The 21,343-nt window shown below is 39.3% G+C and overlaps 1 long non-coding RNA gene across 1 annotated transcript in view; it reads left to right on the forward strand.

The window, feature by feature from the left end:
- The first annotated feature begins 3,127 nt into the window (after nucleotides 1-3,127).
- Nucleotides 3,128-21,343, forward strand: part of LOC112624925 — an 86,152-nt gene continuing 67,936 nt past the window's right edge. Inside the window, exon 1 of the long non-coding RNA XR_003119488.1 lies at nucleotides 3,128-3,410. This is a non-coding gene — a long non-coding RNA (uncharacterized LOC112624925). The remainder of the gene's footprint in view (nucleotides 3,411-21,343) is intronic.

Here is a 21,343-nt window from a genome sequence, read left to right on the forward strand (position 1 = left end):
ATTATGATACTTAGTCATAGAAGTACTCTTGCTTCCTCACAGTATCCAATCAACAGCAAAGTTCACTTCCTTAAACCCTCCCCAAAAGTCACCTAGCAGGACCAACATTCTACACTAAATCCTTTATAATACTTTCTTATTGAGACACCCCATGGTTCCTCACCGTGTGTGTTCTCTCTTGCCACAGCACATAATTCAACTACATGTGTATTTCTGGTAGTCTCTGTCTGCAGGGCATTGACAACTACTCCTTTTGATAACCACAAGTCACAGGATTTAAAGTCATATAGCATGGAAAGGACATTTTGTGACCTTGAATAAGTTATTTAATGTCTCTGTTGATTTTCCCACTTGTTAAAATTAGGGGACTGGGCTCGTGCATTCTATGATCGTTTTTAGCACTAACGTGCTATGGGTATCTGTGTCAGACACTTACCAACTTTAGGAGTGCTGTGGAACAGAAATACTTAACGCAGGAATGTCCTCAGATTCTGATCTTTCCTAGACTGCCAAAGAAAATCCCGTAATTCCAAATTCAATTTCTCCCCTCCTCCCACCTCTTCATGAAAAGGAGCTGTTTCTTTCTGGGAGATAGGCTAATATGCTGAGAATAGAGGAAGGAGAAGAAGGAAAGAAAACCACACGGGCTGGGAATTGAGAAGGAGATTTTCTGGGGATCACAAAGACTGGTAGAGACATGGAAACACCAGAGAGAAGTGGCTGAGAGGAAACAGGAACACAGAGCATTGTGCAGATCATGTATTTGTATCCCTTTTATTGCCTTTAAAAAGTAGCAAGCAAATAATAGGATTGATTATTGAGTAATTTGGGTTGTTGAATAGTGTGTCCTGAAGAGAATGCTAATCAATAATTGAATGTGAGTTTACAGGTTTTGGGGAATACATTTGTTATATAGTCAGAACACTCATCAAAGAAGGCCTGTTTCTCCTGGAGAGCTTGCCACTTTATAGTTAATAAAGGGAAGAAGAAGCTTCTTTTTCAAACATTTTCAGGATTTAACCATTCACAGCTTCTCCTGATCTCCATTCGGAAGGACCCGTAGAGTCCAGCCCTTGTATGGGCGATGATGAGAATGTGTTTACATGGAGCTGGGTGAAAGAGGCAAAAATCAGTGTCACTAGTTTAAAGATTCATGAGGCTTAATTAAAGCTTTTAATTTGCATGGGAACCCAAAGAAGCTAACCTTTGTCAGATCCAAACAGTAAGACTAGCCATTCTGGTTTTCCCATGATGATGATGTTTCCTGAGATGGAGAACTTGCAGTGCTAAAACCAGGACATTCCTAAGCAAACTGAGATCAACTTAGCATTCCTCTTCCTCACAGACTCAAGTTTTCTTCCATTTAAAATTCTGTTACAGACTGAGTGCTTCTTTCTGACATGTTCTCTGTGCATCAGATCTCTGCTAAATAATGGAGTCCTAGAACTGGAAGGGATGCTTAGGTGTCATGAGGTCATCCACTGCCTTCTAGCAGGTTTCATTCAGCTGGGCTGTTTAGATCATCTGCTCCTAAAAAACGATGTGTGGGAAAGAGAGTCCACAGATAGTGTAGAGTCTGATACTCAGTCCATCATTTTATAATCCTTACTATTTACTGTTTGAATTTCTTTCATCTTATGTGGTTTCTTTCTTTTTTCTTACACGTTATTATAGAATTGAGAGGTGTGGCTGCCCGTTTTTGCAGAGGGATTATGGAGGTTGAGTTTAGAAGTTCATGGTTCTAGCAATAGCCGTGGTTTGGGGGGAAATTACTGCTTTGTATTGGCAAATGTAAATATAAGTTTTCTAAATTTAGAGTTCAGTGTTTAGAGGGTTCCCCCAAACTGCTGTTAAAACTATACAGAGATTGGCTTGTCTCACTGATAAAGAAGAAAGTTGCTGATATTTTATTTCCTAGTTGTTTTGTTAATTCTTTATATTTGATATTCTCTTACATCCTTCTCAAATATGTGTATAGATCTCAATAATTCTAAAAGTTCAGGGAATGGAATTCATTTTTTTTTGTAAATATATTGCCCTTTTCTATCTCAATAGGGTAGACAATTTGTCTATCTCAATTAGCCAAACTGCTATTGAGTCGCAGTTACCTTAGCTTGGGTAAGCTATAAAGAACTGGTTCAGATACTCTGTATGGAACTCTGTCTGTCAAATTCTGGTTCCCAAACCTTGGCTCAGTTTAAGACTTCAAGATACACACATAAATGTAAATAATTAATTAAAAGTATGTATATTTATTGTTGTCGTTGTTATTGTTAGTTTTGTCCCAAAGGTATAACCAGTATATGGTCACTATAGTAAATATATAAATTACAGAAAAAGAATAGGAAGAAGAAGAAAATTACTCCGATTCCACCTAAAGATAGTGACTGATTTGGGGGTATTTCTTTTTGCTCTTTATTTCTATGTAGTGTTGTTTGTTTCACATATTATAATATTGCATCCTACCTTTTTCACTTATAAGCATTTTTTCCATTTCACCATGAACTCTTTTTAAATAACGTGTGTAATGGTTGCACAACATTCCATGGCATGCTATAGCATTTCAGGTAGAACATTGCTTGGTGGAGGAGACAACAGTATACACAGAGTAAGATTAGGTTACGTTCTCAAATTAGTTAGGAAAGAATGTAAAATCTGATAGGCAGCAAGGTGTCCTCAGAGGGTGGGAGCAGATGCAGAACAAATCAGCATGGCTTCTCTTACTCTGTGCTGATCCTCATGAGGCACGTGGCTGTAGCTGATATCCTTCATACAGGTTTCTGGATCTGGAAAGCTCCACAATCCTTTCACCACCCTTTTATATCCTTGGAAGAATTTACACCAAAAAACTATGCATTTTTGTTGAAGATAATTATTACGCATTGAACTTTTCTGGAACCAAATTCAGCAAAGAATAGGTGATGTTCTCATCTTGAAGGATGTATAGGGTATCAATTTATTGCCTCACAGCTACAAATTCACTCTTCATTGCTGCTCTGAGAAAATGGATATGGGCCCTTTAAATATTTTTCTTTGCCAGATGGCACCGTGTTAATCTTTGTCAGTAGAGGGTGCATGAGAGACATGATGGGAGGAAAGGGCTTTGCTTCCTGGTCTGACCTTTTTTATATGCAAGCTCCTGGAATGCCTGTGGTTTCTTCAGCACCTGGGTCCTGCCGGCAACCAGCAGCACCCAGTGGCCAGCAGCATACTCTTTCACCTCTTCTTGGTTGACTTTGTGGAATGCTCCAATGTGACATCTCCCTGTGAATGCCTTTCCTGACACCCTAAAAAGTGTCAGGAATTTCCAGCAAGTTCCAGAGAGCAGGTTTCCAGCAAGTTTGGTCAGTATGACACCACAGCAATTTCTCTGTCATTCATTGAACCTGGATTCTTCCCTCTTCAGTGAGGTGTGGATTTCAACCCTGGATTGGGAAGTGACTGGGGAGCCTTCCATGGGCACTGTATCCCAGCCCTGGGGGCAGTGACTGCTTCATATTCCCATATCCATTAGTGTTCTCTTCTTTTTTTTTTTCTTTCAACTTTTGTTTTAGGTTCAGGGGTACATGTGCAGGTGTGTTACGTGGTTAGACTGTGTGTGATGGGGGTTTGGTGTACAGATTATTTCATCACCCAGGTAATAACCATAGTACTTGACAGGTAGTTTTTCAGTCCTCACCCTCCTCTCACCCTCCACCCTCAAGTAGGCCCAGGTATTTATTGTTTCCTTCTTTCTGTCCATGTGTATTCAGTGTTTAGCTCATACTTATAAGTGAGAACTTGAAGTATTTATTTTCTGTTCTTATGTTAATTTATTTAGGATACTGACCTCTAGCTCTATTCATGTTGCTGAAAAGGACAGGATTTCACTGTTTTTTTATGGTTTCATAGTATTCTGTGGTGTATATATACCACATGCTCATTATCCAGTCCAACACTGATAGGCATCTAAGTGGATTCCATGTCTTTGCTATTGTGAATAGTGCTGTGATGAACATATGCATGCATGTCTTTATGGTAGAATTATTTATGTTCATTTGTGTATATACCCAGTAATGTGATTGCTGGGTCAAATGGCAGTTCTGTCTTAAATTCTTTGAGAAATCTCCAGACTGCTTTCCACAGTGGCTGAACTAATTTATGTTCCTAACAGCAGTGTATATGCATTCCCTTTGCTCCACAACCTCACCGGCATCTGTTATTTTTTGACTTTCTAATAATAGCCATTCTGACTGGTGTGAGATGGTATCTCATTGTGGTTTTGATTTGCATTTCTGTAGTAATTAGTGATATTGAGCTTTTTTTCATAGGCTTGTTGGCTGCGTGTATGTCTTCTTTTGAGAAGTGTCTGTTCATGTCCTTTACCCATTTTTTAATGGGGTTGTTTGTTTTTTGCTTGTTAATTTATTTAAGTTCATTATAGATTCTGCATAGTAGACTTTTGGTGTATGGTTTGCAAATATTTTCTCCCATTCCGTAGGTTGTTTGTTTACTCTGTTGATAATTTCCTTTGCTGTGCAGAAGCTCTTTAGTTTAATTAGATCCCACTTGTCAATATTTGTTTTTGTTGCAATTGCTTTTGAAGTCTTTGTCATGGGTCTATGTCCAGAGGATACTTGCTACGTTTTCTTCTAGGGTTTTCATAGTTTTAGGTTTTACATTTAAGTATGTAATCCATCTTAATTTTTGTGTATGGTATAAAGAAGGGGTCTAGTTTCCATTTTCTACATATGGCTAGCCAGTTATTCCAGCACCATTTATAAAATAGAGAGTCCTTTCCCCATTGCTTGTTTTCATTGACTTTGTTGATGATCAGTTGTAGGTTTCTGGCTTTATTTCTGAGTTCTCTAACTTGTTCCATTGGTCTATGTGTCTGTTTTTTTTTATCAGTATCATACTGTTTTGATTACTGTGGCCTTGTAGTATAGTTTGAAGTTAGGTAGTGTGATGCCTCCAGCTTTATACTTTTTGCTTAGGATTTCTTTGGCTATTGGGCACTTTTCTGGTTCCATATGAGTTTTAGAATAGTTTTTCTAATTCTGTAAAAATTGTCATTGGTAGCTTGATAGGAATAGCATTGAATATATAAATTTCTTTGGGCAGTATGGCCGTTTTAACAATATTGATTCTTCTTATCCACGAGCATGGAATATTTTTCCATTTCTTTGTGTCATCTCTGATTTCTTTCAGCAGTGTTTTGTAATTCTTGTTGTAGGGATCTTTTACCTCTCTGGTTAGCTCTATTGCTACGTATTTCTTTGTGTTGCTATTGTGAATGGGATTGCATTTAAAAAAATAACTTTAAAAATTTTGGGGGGTACATATTAGGTGTACATATTTATGAGGTACATGAGATGTTTTGGTATAGGCATGTAATACATAATAATCATGTCATACAAAATTGGCTATTTGTCCCCTCAAGTATTTATCCTTTGTATTACTATTTTAGTTATTTTAAGATAACTAAAATTATATTCTTTTAGTTATTTTTTTTTTTTTTTTTTTTTTGAGACGGAGTCTCGCTCTGCCGCCCAGGCTGGAGTGCAGTGGCCAGATCTCGGCTCACTGCAAGCTCCGCCTCCCGGGTTCACGCCATTCTCCTGCCTCAGCCTCCCGAGTAGCTGGGACTACAGGCGCCCGCCACCTCGCCCGGCTAGTTTTTTGTATTTTTTAGTAGAGACGGGGTTTCACCGTGTCAGCCAGGATGGTCTCGATCTCCTGACCTCGTGATCCGACCGTCTCGGCCTCCCAAAGTGCTGGGATTACAGGCTTGAGCCACCGCGCCCGGCCTCTTTTAGTTATTTTTAAATGTACAATTAAATTATTATTGACTATAGTCCCCCTATTATGCTGTCAAATACTAGGTCTTATTCTTTCTTTCTATTTTATTTTGTATCCATTAACCAACCCTACTTCTTCCCTGCCCTCCCACTACCCTTCCCAGCCTCTGATAACTATCCTCTTCTCTATCTCCATGAGTTCAATTGTTTTGATTTTTAGATTCCACAAATAAGTGAGAACATATGATGTTTGTCTTTATCTGCCTAGCTTATTTCATTTAACATAATGACAGCCAGTTCCATCCATGTTGTTGCAAGTAACAGAATCTCATTCTTTTTTTATGGCTGAATAGTACTCCATTGTGTATAAGTGTGACATTTTCTTTATCCATTCTTCTGTTGATGGACACTTAGGTTGCTTCTAATCTTGGCTATTGTTAACAGTGATACAACAAACATGATAGTGCAGATATCTCTTCAATATACTGATTTTTTTTCTTTTGGTACATATCCAGAAGTGGGATTGCTGGATCATATAATAGCTCTATTTTTAGTCTTTCAAGGAGCCTCCAAACTGTTTTCCATAGTGGTTGTACTAATTTACATTCCCACCAACAGTATATGAAGGTTCCCTTTTCTCCACATCATTACCAGCCTTTGTTTTTGTCTGACTTTTGGATAAAAGCCATTTTAACTGGAGTGAGATGAAATCTCGTTATAATTTTGATTTGCATTTCTCTGATGATCAATGATGTTGAGCACTTTTTCATATGCCTGTTTGCCATTTGCATGTCTTCTTTTGAGAAATGTCTATTCAAATGTTTTGCCCATTTTTAAATTGGATTATTAGATTTTTTCCTATAGGGTTGCTTGAGCTCTTTATATATTCTGCTTATTAATCCCTTGTCAGATGGGTGTTGCAAATATTTTCTCCCATTCTGTGGGTTGTGTCTTCACTTTGTTGATTGTTTCCTTTGCTGTGCAGAAGCTTTTTAACTTGATGTGATCCCATTTGTCCATTTTTTCTTTGGTTGCCTGGGCTTGTGGGGTACTACTCAAGAAATTTTTGCCCAGACCAATGTCCTGGAGAGTTTCCTCAATGTTTTCTTGTAGCAGTTTCATAATTTGAGGTCTTAGATTTAAGTCTTTAATCCATTTTTATTTGATTTTTGTATAAGGCGAGAGATAGGGATCAAGTTTCACTCTTCTGCATATGGATATCCAGTTTTCCCAGCATCATTTACTGAAGAGACTATCTTTTCCCCCAGTGTGTGTTCTTGGCACCTTTGTTGAAACTGAGTTCATTGTAGGTGTGTGGATTTGTTTCTGGGTTCTGTATTGGTCTATGTGTCTGTCTTTATGCCAGTACCATGCTGTTTTGGTTACTATAGCTCTGTAGTATAATTTAAAGTCAGGTAATGTGATTCTTCCAGCTATGTTTGTTGTTGTTGTTGCTGTTCAGAATAGCTTTGGCTATTCTGGGTCTTTTGTGATTCCATATAAGTTTTATGATTTTTTTTTTCTATTTCTATGAAAATTTCATTGGTATTTTGATAGGGATTGCATTGAATCTGTAGATTGCTCATGGTGGTATGGACATTTTAGGAATATTGTTTTTTCCAATCCACGAACATGGAATATCTTTTCATCTTTCTGTGTCCATTTTTTCCATCAGTGTTTTATACTTTTCATCGATTTACAATTTTCATTGTAGAGGTCTTTCATTTATTTGGTTAATTCCTAGATATTTGGAATTGCATTTGCATTTGTGATTTGGCGTTCAGCTTGAATGTTATTGGTGTACAGAAATGCTACTGATTTTTGTACATTGTTTTTGTATCTTGAAGTTTTACTGGAATTGTCTACCAGATCTAGAAGCTTTTGGGCAGAGACTCTGGGGTTTTCTAGGTATAAAATAATATCATCTGTGAAGAGAGATAGTTTGACTTCCTCTGTTTCTACTTGGATGCCTTTTAATTCTTTCTCTTGACTAACTACTCTGGCTAGGACTTCCAGTATGCATTTAATATGAGTGGTGAGAGTTGGCATCCTTGTCTTGTTCTGGTTCTTAAGGGGAACACATTCAGTTTTTGCCTGTTCAGTATAATGTTGACTGTGGGTTTGTCATAGATGGCTCTTATATTTTATGCATAATTTGTTGAGGATTTATAACATGAAGAGATGTTGGATTTTATTGAAAGCCTTTTCTTTGTCTATTGAAATGATGATGTGGTTTTTATTTTTACTTCTCTTTATGTGATGAATCACATTTATTGATTTGTGTATGTTGAATCAACCTTGCATCCCAGGAATAAAGCCCACTTTATTATGGTGGATTAGCTTTTTGATGTGCTGCTGGATTCAGTTTGATAGTATTTAGTTGAGGATTTTTGCATCTGTGTTCATCAGGGATATTGGCCTGATATTTTGTGTCTGTGTGTGTCTGCTAGGTTTTGATATCAGAATGGTGCTGACCTCAAAGAGTGAGTCAGGGAGGAGTCCTTTCTCTTCAATTTTGGGGAATAGTTTCAGTAGAATTGGTACTGGCTCTTCATTATACGTCTGATAGAATTCAGCTGTGTAGCCATATGGTTCAGGGCTTTTTCTGATTGGTAGGTTTCTTATGACTAATTCAATTTTCGAACTCATTATTGGTCTGTTCAGGATTTTAATTTCTTCCTGGTTCAATCTTGGGAGGTTGTATGTTTTCAGTATTTATTCATTTCTTCTAGGTTTTCTGGTATGTGTACATGGAGGTGTTCACAATAGTCTCTGAGAAGTTTTTCTATTTCTTTGCAGTCAGTGCTAATTCCCCCTTTGTCCTTTCTGATTGTGCTGTTTTGAATCTTCTCTCTTTTTTTCTATTAATTCTAACTAGTGGTCTATCGATCTTACTTATTATTTCAAAAACCAACTTTAGGTTTTTTGACCTTTTGCATGTTTTTTCACATCTCAGTTTTATTCAGTTCAGCTCTTATTTTGTTTTGTTTTGTTTTGTTTTTTTCTTTTGCTAGCTTTTTTTTCTTCTTCTTGTTTTTCTGGTTCCTCTAAGTGTGATGTTATGTTGTTAATCTGAGATCTTTCTAACTTTCTGATGTGGTCATTTAGCACTATAAACTATCCTCTTAACACTTCTTCAGTTGTGTCCCAGAGATTCTAGTATGTTGTATCTTTGTTTTCATAAGTTTCAAATAATTTTTTTATTTCTGCCTTAATTTCACTGTTTGCCCAAAAGTCATCTATGAGACAGTTGTTTAGTTTTCACATAATTGTATTGTTTTGAGAGATATTATTAGTATTGATTTCTATTTTTATTTTGCTGTCTTCCAAAGGCTTGGTTGGTATGATTTTGATTTTTCTGAATGTGTTAAGAATTGTTTTATGGCTAAGCATATTGTTGATTAGAGTATGTGGCATGTGCAGATGAGAAGAATGTATATTTTGTTGTTGTTGGATGGAGTGTTTTGTAGATGTCTGTTAGGTCTATTTGGTCATGTTGTGTTTAGGTCCCACATATTTTTGTTAGTTTTCTACCTCGATGTTCTGTTACTGTCAGTGGGGTACTGTATTAGTCTGTTCTCACACTGTGTAAAAAACTACCTGAGAGTGGGTAATTTATGAAAAAAGGAGGTTAAATTGACTCAGAGTTTGCAGGTTGTACAGGAAGCATGACTGGGAGGGCTCACGAATCTTATAATCATAGCAAAGGCAAAGGGGAAGCAAGCACATCTTACCATGGCAGAGCAGGAGAGAGAGAGAGAAGGGGAAAGTGCTACACACTTTCAAACAACCAGGTCTCTTGATAATTCACTCATGATCATGAGAATAGCAAGGGGGAAGTTCGCCCCTCATGATACAATCACCTCCCACCAGGCCACTCTTTCAACACTGTTAATTACAATTTGATATGAGATTTGGGTGGGGACACAGTGTCAAACCATATCTTTCCACCCCTAGCCCCTCACAAATCCCATTTCCTTCTCCCATTTCAAAGTACAATTATGCTTTCCCAACAGTCCCGCAAAGTCATAACTAATTCCAGCATTAACTCAAAAGTCCAAGTCCAAAGTCTCATCTGAGACAAGGCAAGTCCCTTCCGCCTCTGAGCCTTTAAAATCAAAAGCAAGTTAGTTACTTTCAATATATAATGGGGGTATAGGAATTTGGTCAATAGATGTGTTCTAAGAGGGAGAAATCAGCCAAAACAAGGGGGCTGCAAGTCTAAAACCCAGCAGGGCAGTCATTAAATCTTAAAGTTCTAAAATAATCTCCTTTGACTCTATGTCTCACATCCAGGCCACACTGATGCAAGGGGTAGACTCCCAAGGCCATGGACAGTTCTGCCCCTGTGGCTCTGCAGCTCCCACAGCTGCTTTCATGGGCTGGCGTTGAGTGCCTGCCGCTTTTCCAGGCACATGGTGCAAGTTGTTGGTGGGCCTACCATTCTGGGGTCTGGAGGATGGTGGCCATCTTCTCACAGCTCCATTAAGCAGAGTCCCAGTGGTGACTCTGTGTGGGAGCTTCAACCCCACATTTTCCCTCTGTGCTGCCCTAGTTGAGGTTCTCCATGAGGGCTCTGCACCACAGCAGAGTTCTGCCTGGACATCCAGGCATTTCCATACATCCTCTAAAACCTAGTCAGAGACTCCAAAACCTCAACTCTTAGCTTCTGCACACCTGCAGGCTCAGCACCATATGGAAGCCATCAAGGCTTCGAGCTTTCACCCTCTGAAGTAGTGGCCTGAGCTGTATATTGGTCCCTTTGAGCCATGGCTGAAGCTGGAGGGACTCAGATGCAGGGCACCATGTTCTGAGACTGCACAGAGCAGCAAGACCCTGGGCCTGACCTATGAAACAATTTTTTCCTCCTAGACCTTCAGGCCTATGATAAGAGGGGCTGCCATGAAGGTCTCTGAAATGCCCTGGAGACATTTTCCCCATTGTCTTGGCAGTTAACATTCAGCTCCTCTTTACTTATGCAAATTTCTGCAGCCTTGAATTTCTTTTCTGAAAATGGGTTTTTCTTTTTATACTGCATGGTTAGGCTGCAAATTTTCCAAACTTTTTTTTTTTTTTTTTTGAGACGGAGTCTCACTCTGTTGCCCAGGATGGAGTGCAGTGGTGTGATCTTGGCTCACTGCAATTTCCACCTCCTACATTCAAGTGATTCTCGTGCTTCAGCCTCCTGAGTAGCTGGGATTACAGGCATGCACCAACACACCTGGCTATTTTTATATTTTTAGTAGAGATGGAGTTTTGCCACGTTGGCCAGGCTGGACTCAAACTCCTGGCCTCAAATGATCTGCTGGACTTAGCCTCCCAAAGTGTTGGGATTATAGGCATAAGTCACCACACCCAGCCCAAATTTTCGAAACTTTTATGTTTGCTTCCATTTTAAATATAAGCTCTAGTTTTAGGTCGTTTCTGTCTTTATGCAAATAAGCCTAGGCTTTTAGAAGCAGCCAGGTCATACCTAGAACACTTTCCTGCTTAGAAATTTCTTCCATCAGAAGAAATTTCATCTCTCTCAAGTCCAAAGTTCCACAGATCTCTAGGGCAGGGGCACAATGCCACTAGTCTTTTTGCTAAAGCACAGCAAGAGTGAAAAATAATTACTCCAGTTTCTAGTAAATTCCTCATCTCCATCAGAGGCCAACTCAGCCTGGACTTCACTGTCCATATCACTATCCGCATTCAGGTCACAACTACTCAACAATCTCTAGGAAGTTCCAAACTTTCCCTCATCTTCCTGTCTTCTTCTGAGCCCTCCAAACTGTTCCAACCTCTGCCCATTACCCAGTTCCAAAGTCACTTCCACATTTTCGGGTATCTTTATAGCAACGCCCCACTTCTCTGGTACCAGTGGTGGAGTGGCTTTTTGAAGTCACAATCACAACACCAACTAGGCGTGACAATACTTTACAAGGCTGGGGCAAATTTCTCCACAAGGCTGTGTGTGCTCTGAATCAGCATCCAATATATGGTACTGTTTTTCCCAGGATTCACGGGTTCAGGAATCAAGGGGTGGAAGTGGAAGTGGCACCATTCACCATCACCCCTAGTGACCCACTAGCAAAATTTTTACTTCCTTTTTCCATGACATTATCTTCTACTTCTAGAAGTCTTATTTCCAGAGGAAGGAATGCCACCACCGGGAGACACAACAGTGATTCCATTAAACTGGAAGTTAAGATTGCCACCCGGCCACTCTGGCCTCCTCTTGCCTCTAAGTCAACAGGCTAAGAAGGGAGTTACGGTGTTGGCTGAAGTGATTGACCCAGACTATCAAGATGAAATAAGACTACTACTCCACAATGGAAGTAAGGAAAAGTATTTTTGGAATACAGGAGACCCCTTAGGGCGTGTGTTAGTATTACCATGCCCTGTGATTAAGGTCAATGGAAACTACCACAACCCAATTCAGGCAGGACTGCAACTGGCCAACACCCCTCAGGAATGAAGGTTTTGGTCACTCTACCAGGTAAAAAAGCATGACCAGCCAAGGTGCTTGCTGAAGAAGGTAGTTATGAATACCAGCTATGATCACATGACCAGTTACAGAAATGAGGATTGTAATTGTCATGACTATTTCCTCCTTATTTTGTTATAAATACGTTTGTGCATGCATACACCTGCACTGAGAAAATGTCTTCATTTTATTTCTCTTCTTTTTCCTTTATCACGTAATGTAAGACTTATTGACGTCATATCAGCATTTAAGTGTTGTTAACTATATGTAATAGCATTTAGGTTGATTAGTGTGCTTCTTGTTGTATGAAGGATACTTTGTATTATGTTAGGCATAATTATAACCTGTTACTGTCTTTACTTGGAGATTAAGTATGATTTCAGGAGATGTGTATGAGTGCCAAGTTGACAAGGGGTTGACTTGTGATGGTCAATATGAGGTGACAACTTGATTGGATTGAAGAATGCCTAGATATCTGGTAAAGTATTATTTCTGGGTGTGTATGTGAGGATGTTGCCAGAGGAGACTGACATTTGAGTCAATGGACTAGAAGAGGAAGACTCACCCTCAATGTTCAGTGGGCACCATCCAGTTGGCTGCCAGTGCAGCTAGAATAAAAGCAGGAGGAAGAAGGTGGGATAAGTTGGCTTGCTGTGTCTTCTGGCTTTCATTTCTTTCCTGTGGTGCATACTTCCTTTTGTTTCTCCTGCCCTTGGCCATCATACTCCAGGTTCTTAAACCTTTTGACTCTTGGACTTCTGCCAGTGGTTTGCGAGGCGCTCTTGGGCCTTCAACCACCGACTGAAGGCTGCACTGTTGACTTTCTTGCTTTTGAGGCTTTTGGACTCAGACTGAGCCACTACTAGCCTCTCTCTTCCTCAGCTTGCAGATGGCCTATTGTGGGACTTTGCCTTGTGATAGTGTGAGCCAATTCTCCCTAATAAACTTCCTTTCATATATACATATATCCTGTTAGTTCTGTCCCTCTGGAGAACCCTGACTAATACAGTTACTGATGTCTTCCACTATTATTTTGTGGTTATCTGAGTCTCTTCCTAGGTCTTTTAAAATTTGTTTTATGGATCTGGGTTATCCAGTGTTGGGTGCAAATATACTTAGGATAGTTAAGTCTTTTTGAATTGAACCCTTAATCATTATGTAATGCCTTTCTTTGTACTTTTTGTCTTTTGTCAGTTTAAAGACTATTTTGTCTGAAATTACACTGGCAACCCCTGCTCTTTTTTGTTTTCCATTTGCTTGGTTGATTTTTTTTTTCCAGCCCTTTACTTTGAGCCTAAGGATATCATTGTATGTGAGATGGATCTCTTGAAGGCAGCATACAGTTGGGTCTTACTTCTTTATTTAACTTGCCATTCTTCACCTTTTAAGTGGGGTGTTTGGCCCATTTATGTTCAAGTTTAATATTGATATGTACAGATTTGATTCTATCATTGTGTTATTAGTTGGTTGTTATGCAGACTTGATTGTATAGTTGCTTTATGGTGTCAATTGTCTATGTACTGAAGTGTGTTTTTGTGATGGCTAGTAACAGTTTTTTGTTTCGTATTTAGCACTCCCTTAAGGACCTCTTATAAGGCAGGTCTGGTGGTAATGCATTCCCGTAGCATTTGCTTGTCTGAAAAGGATTTCTTTTTTCATTTATGAAGCTTAGTTTCACTGGGTATGAAATTCTTGGTTGGAATTTTTTTCCTTTGAGAATGCTAAATATAAGCCCCCAGTCTCTTCTGGCTTGTAGCATTTCTGCTGAAAGGCCCACTGTTAGCCTGATAGGGTCCCCTATGTCGGTGACCTATCCATTCTTTCTAACTGCCTTTAATATTTTTTCTTTTACTTTGGCCTTGGGAATCTGATGACTATGAGTCTTGGGGATGGTGATCTTATATAGTATCTCACAGAAGTTCTCTGAATTTCCTGAATTTGAATGTTTACCTCTCTAGTAATGTTGGGGGAGTTTTCATGGACAATATCCTCAAATATGTTTTCCAAGTTGCTTGTTCCCACTCCCTCTTTTTCAGGGATGCCAGTGAGTCATAAGTTTAGTCTCTTTATATAATATCATATTTCTCAGAGGTGTTTTTTTTTCTTTATTTTGTCTGACTAAATTTTTTTTAAGAACCAGTCTTTGATCTCTGAGATTCTTACCTCAGCTTGGTCTATTCTGCTGTTAATACTTTTGATTTTATTATGAAATTCTTGAAGTGAGTTTTTCAGATCTATCAGATCAGTTTGGTTCTTTCTTAAAATGTCTATTTTGTCTTTTAGATCTTGTGTCATTTTATTGGATTCTTTGGATTGGATTTTGGCTTTCTCCTGAATCTTGATGATCTTGTCTGCTATCCAGATTCTGAATTCTTTGTCTGTCATTTCAGTCATTTCAGTATGGTTAAAAACCATTGCTGGGAAGCAAGTGAAGTCATATGGAAGTAAGAAGACACTTTGGTTTTTTGAGTTGCCAGAGTTCTTGCACTGGTTCTTTCTCATCTATATGGGCTGATGTCCCTTTAATCTTTGAAGTTACTGTCCTTTGGATGGGGCTTTTTGCTTTCTTTGATGCTCTTGAGGGTTGACTGTGGTATAAATTGGATTCAGTTAACCGGTTTCATTGCTGGAAGATTTCAGGGGGCCACAACTCAGTTCAGCACAACTGGGCTGTGTGCTGTAATCCTAGGCAGCTGGTAGCAGGCCCACAGCTTTATTCTCTGGTACTTCAAGGTTAAGTACCTACTGCACTAGAGGGGCTGAAGTGTTCCCGGCCTGCTGGCAACAACAATCTGATGAGGGATGCTGGCAAAAGTGCTTCGTTGGAGCATGGCAGCAAGGTCCTTGCATGTATGTGTGCACTGGTGGGGGCAGGGCAGCAGAGTCTGTGCACACATGCTTGTGCCAGCAGCAGCAGGGCAGTGGAGCGTGCATGCACATGCATGGGCAGGGTCTGTCTCACAGGGTTATTGTGAGGGTTAAAAAGAGATAATACGTATAAACTGAAACCGTGCCTGGCACATCATAAGTATTCAATAAATATCATGTTATTAATAAGTTAATCTGAGTGGATCTGACATTGAGTTTGGTTGGAGGGCCACAAATACAAACGTAGTGCCTGACAGGAGCATATGCTACAGTTTACTTTGCCATTCCTGCATGGCATTTTGTTGCTTTTGATGTTTTACTGTAATAAACAATGCTATGATTAACATCTTTGTGTGCAAAACCCAGGTACTTGGGAACTTTATTTATAGGGGGGAATGGAAAGTCATTTGTCTTTAAGGAGGTGCTTCATTAACCAACATAGGTTTTTGGCCTCACCCAATACAGCAAGTAGAATTACCATAAAGTATAGAATAAATCTTGTTGAGGATCTCAGTGACTCAGATTTTGCCGACTTCTCAAGAACCGCTTTCTAACTGCTTCTTAACATGTGACAAAGCAAAGTTTTTCTTTTGAGGAAATAATAATATTCAATACACAGTAAGTAATCTTATTATAGTTTTTAGAATGTTCTTTGGCTCTAAGTTAGGCACCTTGAAAATGCCCATTCTGAGTTAATTAGTTAATTAAGTTAATCAATACTTATTCAAATGTCAAATGGTTTAGAAATTAAACAATTTTGGGATGGGACTTCAGAAATGACTTAATAGTTATATGACCTTGGGCAAGTTATTTTAACCTCTTTGAGTTAAGCAATTATTTTGGCCTCTCTGAGACTCAGTTTCCTCATAAGTATAATAAAAATAATAATGCTTATGTTAATTATTTATGCAATAATTGTATATTGAGTTTCTATTACATGACAAGTACTTTTCTAGGTGCTTGGGATGCATCAGTGAAAAAAAACTCCCTATTCCAAAGGACTTTACATTATAGTGGTAGCGAGAACAGATGATAAATGATAAACATAATGCTTAAATAAATTATATAGCATGTTAGCAAATGGTAAATGCAATGGAAATGGAAAACATAGAGTTGGATAAGAAGGATCAGGAGTGCATGGAAGGATCACCATTTTTAAAAGTCCTGTTATGGTAGGTCTCACTGGGGTAATATTTGAATAAAGATTTGAAAGAGGTAAGGCAGTCAGCCATGCAGCTATGTGAGGGAGAAGTATTCCAGGTAGAGAGAAGCAAGTAGAAGGCCCTTATGTGGGAGCATGACGGGCATATTTTAGGAATAGTAAGGACAGTGTGGCTGAAGCAGAGTGAGTGAGGGGGAAGATGGTTGGAGACAAAGTTAGTGAGGTAACAAGTCCCAGATCATGTTGGACCTTCTAGGCATTGTCAGAGCTTCAGATTTTGCTCTGAGTGAAATGGAAAGTCATGGAGGGTTCTGAACAGAGGAACAATTGAACTTATATTTTATCAGAATCATTCTGACTTCTGAGTGAGGATAAACTCTGAGGGTACAGCTGATATTGTCACTCCTCCTTCCCGTTCCCCTTCCCATGGAGGATACAGCCTGGCAGCTGAAAATGTGAGGCAGTGATGGAGTTTGGGCAGCCATGCAGGGGCATAGGCTGGGGTTGGGGAGCTGCAGGCTGTGGGTCAGCAGCTGAGGGAGTGGTGTGGAGGTGGTAGGTGGAAGACACAACCAGCATGGTGGGTGGTAGAGCGGGGAGAGGGAGTTGGTTACATTGAGCAAATTAGTAAATTGATGGTGAATGTAAGAATAATGGGAGCCAAGTTTTTCACTGCTGGAGAAGGAATTTATAAACAGAAATGAGGAAGGCTAGAAGGAACTCTGAAGTTGGACTGGAATTGGAGGTATCAGTATGAACATATGATTGTCTGTCTAGCAAACTAATTATAGATGTTTAAATGTGTGCCATGTATATACACAACATGTCCAAGCTCTGTTTATCAAGAGGGCTTAGTAGCAATAACACCTTAGCAACAATTAGTACAATGAGCACCCAGACATTGGTTTCTAAAAACCATCTTTCACTGGAAGATACCAAGGCTCCTTTGAGTAATGACCAATGGCTGATTCTAGGTTGGTTGGGGTGGGGAGACTTGGAAAGTGTAAGATGAGCCTGCAACATCTTGTACTGGACAATAAGGAAAGGCTCAGTGAATGGTGGGAACATTTCAAAAGGACACATGGGCTCCTATTGGTCAAATCAGGGAGAATTTTTGCATTAAAGAATAATAATGGATTACAACTCATTGAATAAAATAGAAATCTGTGAATCCATTCTGATACAGATGAATAAATGAATGAAAAGGGAAAGCTTGACTTTACTATAAAGTGCCAACTAATTAACGTATAAAGAATAATGGAAATAGTGAGTCAGTGTTTGGCAATTTTCACAGATGTGGTTGCTTTGGGCTAAAGTCATCAATGCAGTCTGACAGAGGATGGATGCTAAGGCTGAAAGGTGAAGGTTTCATGAGGAACAGGATATTTTGACATATTCTGAGAATACCTTCCCCTAACATATAAATCAATTACAAAGAAAAAATGGTGAATTTAAGTGGAGAAAGCTGGCAGACATCAACATGACCAGGAGACCAAGGTAAGATAGGTTGACATTGTATCACTTCTGCTGTGATGCACTGAAAAGAGAATGGCATTGTTTCTGTGGAATTCTTGCCCTGGATGAAGTGCCTGAGTCTGATCATAAGGAACCATCATCCTACAGGGGGTGATCCTACAGAATTTAACACTTCCTACTGTGCCAAGTGCATGGAAGATGGTGAAAGACTGAGACACTTCCAGATCAAAGGATTCTGAAGAGATATAACAGCTAACTGTGATGTGTTCTTGAAAAACACCTGAACCACAGAGGGAAAAGAGACATTTTAGGGATGATTAGCAACATTTGAATGGGATTTGATGGTAGTGTATCGATGTTAATTTCCTGATTCAAAGGGTTGTATGCTGATTATATAGGAGAGTGTTGTTGCTTTTGGAAAATTCACACTGAAGAGTACTTTTGGGGTGACAGAATGTACCCTCAAAAGCTTCTGATTGTGTAGTTAAAATTGTTTTAAAATACTTATGTTTTTAAAAGAAGGCTATTGGAAGTGAGAGATGATGATGATTTAGATCAGGGAGGTGATGTGGCAGTGGTGGGAAATGGTCAGACTCGGGATATATTTTGAAGATAGAACCAATAGAACTTCCTGGTGAATTGGATATAGATTATGAAAGAAAAATAGGAGGCAAGAATGATTCCAAGGTTTTGGCCTGAGCATCTGGAATGATATGTAAACTGTGGGTGAGACAGGTTTTTGGAGGGAGTATCAAGAGTACCATATTGGATGAGTTGAGTCTGAGACACTCATTAGACATCCTCCTGATGAGCATGTCGAGGCAGTTAGAGACCAGAATTGGAAGTTCAGGAAGGGATTTATGCTGGAGATAGAAATTTGGGAGTTGTCAGAAAGCAGATGGTATTTAAAGTCATGAGGGGATGAGATCACCAGAAGAGGAAATATAGAGAAGAGGGCATTCTCAGGACTGCTTGGCAGGGGTATTTTCAGCCTAGGTAAACTCACTGAAAAATTACTGAAAAATGTCCAACTTTGTAAAAATCTATGGCTAAAGTCTTCAAAGAGGTAACAGTTTGACACATGCAAAGAGGATTAACAACATAAAAAACAAGATTATTATAAACATTAAAGTTTATGTTGTGTTTACTATGTGTCAGGCACAATGTTGCTTTATATAGATTATCACATTTAATCTTCATCTCAATCTTGTGAGGGGTAATATCATTTCTATTTTTCATGTGAAGAAACTGAGGCTTAAAGGATTTAAATAATTTGGTAAAGGTCTCACAGCTAGTAAATAGTGAGCCTGGGATTCATATCCTTGTGATCTGCCTACACTGCCTTCCATTCTAATGGCTGCACTATCCTGCCTCAAGTACCGGACGAGGACAGAAAGAAGCCAGTTATGGGGCTCTAGATCCCTCTTGACTGCCCAAAACAACCACATCAAAGCAACATTTTTACACACACCACACCATACACACAGACACACGCACACACACATGCACACACAATCAAGAGCTGCAGCCTTAGAAGATATAAGAACATTCCATCTTTCAGGCTGACTGCCCCTTACTTACTGCCGTGTCAGCTCCCTGAGAGAGGTCCTAGAAACTTTGGTGTGATGGAGGAAGGACTTACAGTGGAGGAAACCCATGTTTCCAAGGACCATGGTCCAACAATAGGCAATGGAGAGAGTACCCCAGGCTCCAAAGAGCAACATCAGCGTCTGGGTTATGAACACAACCAACCCTGTGTTTTTAAGAGCTCTATCTTTCCTGAAATATCCTTCTTTTGGCTTGCTGTTATTTGCCACTTTTACAAGCTACTGAGCCACATCACTGGTGTGAACAGTTTCAAAGCTTACATATTTCTTCTTGCAATCAGTTTAGTCGATCTTGTAACTATAAAGAGTGAGATGGTAAATCCTGAGCTCTCATTCTGAGTCAGAATTTATGACAAGAACAACGTGCTTGTGCCCAAACAGAACCATGCATGTATGGTAATACAGCACTTGAAATTTATGTACTTCCTTTTATCCAAGGAACAGAAAGTGCTTCTATAAAATGGATTAAGAGCCAACTGTCTACAGCAGGCAATGGGAACAGTTCAAAAAAGGACTGCTGAGAGAATCATTTAATTTCTGCAAGGCCAGGGTTTGCACTAGACAACCATGTGTCCCAATGTTTCACAGAAATGGTTCCAGGAGACCACTGCCATTTCAACCCCTGCTCAACAGGGATGAATTCAACTGCATCTTTGCCCACCAGTTGTATATGAAGATATTCTTTCATCCCTGCGGTTTAGTGCTGGTTGCTGCACAGGACTAGCCCCTGGTATTAGCTGAGGAGATCACCAGCAGAATGGATTCTGTCATTCCTTTCCACTGACTAACTGGTTGGCTCTTCTCCTTAGTAAGGGAGAGCCTTTATGATTCACTGTGCTAGCATGAAAAAACTCTAGTCTTGTAGATAAGCCCACTATAATTTATGACCCCACTATAAAATAGGATGGCTTCTCTATATCACACACTTTAAAATGTACATGCTGCAGTCGGTCCTTGCATTAGTTACTTATCGCTGCATAACAAATTATTCAGAACTTAGTGCCTTAAAACGTTTATTATGTCCCAGTGTCTGTGGGTCAGGAATCCTGGCGTGGCTTGACTGAGTCTTCTGCTTCAAGGCCTCTCTCAAGATCTTAGCCAGGGCTGTAGTCATCTCCAGGCTAGACTAGGGGAGGATTTGCTTCCAATAATGAGGTATTTGGCATGATTCAATTCTTTGAGGGCTATGAGACTAAGGCCCCAGTTTCTCACAGGCTGTTGGTTAGAGATCTCCTTCATTCCCAAGAGAAAGCACCAGCACGAATGAAGTGACAGTCTTTTGTAACCTAATCACAGAAGTGACATCTCATCACCTTTGCCATATTCTATTTGTGGAAGCATGTCACCAGTTCACATTTAAGGGCAGGGGCTTACCCAGGGCATGAAAACCAGAAGGCAAGGATCACTGGGAGCCACTTTAGAAGCTGCCTACCACCGTCCGACGTACGTTGTCACACTTGTCCTTATAATGATCCTCCAATACATTGTTAGTCCTCTCATTTCACAGGTAGGGCAAGTTCTCAGACTTTAGTACTTGCACCTACTGACACTGACATTTATCTTTAGTGACTCATAGTGTTCATTCATGTATGCATTTATTCCATGACTATGATGTGAAAGTACAAAATATTAGGTATGCTACCGTGTTAGGTGCCAGTAAGTTTTTATTCTTGGTAAAATATAGGTGTGTACAGCATCCTAGTAGTTCTTCAATGAATATTTCTTGAGAGTAAGAACTGTTTGTAATATATATATATGTATATAGTAGTGCTTAATTTATTGTGTTATACCAATAGTACGTGGTAGTAGTAATTGGTATTTATATTATTAGATATAAAAATTATTACAAGAATATAATAATTCTCATGAGTTCTTAATCTATTTTTATAGTTTTGACATATATAACTGGGAGTCCTCTTCTGGTTTTTGAGGGTCTAGGATTCAATAACTTCTATTTCAGAGATGAATAAATACAGTTGAA

Source organism: Theropithecus gelada, chromosome 5 (genome assembly GCF_003255815.1).
Source record: "Theropithecus gelada isolate Dixy chromosome 5, Tgel_1.0, whole genome shotgun sequence".
Taxonomy (NCBI): Eukaryota; Metazoa; Chordata; class Mammalia; order Primates; family Cercopithecidae; genus Theropithecus; species Theropithecus gelada.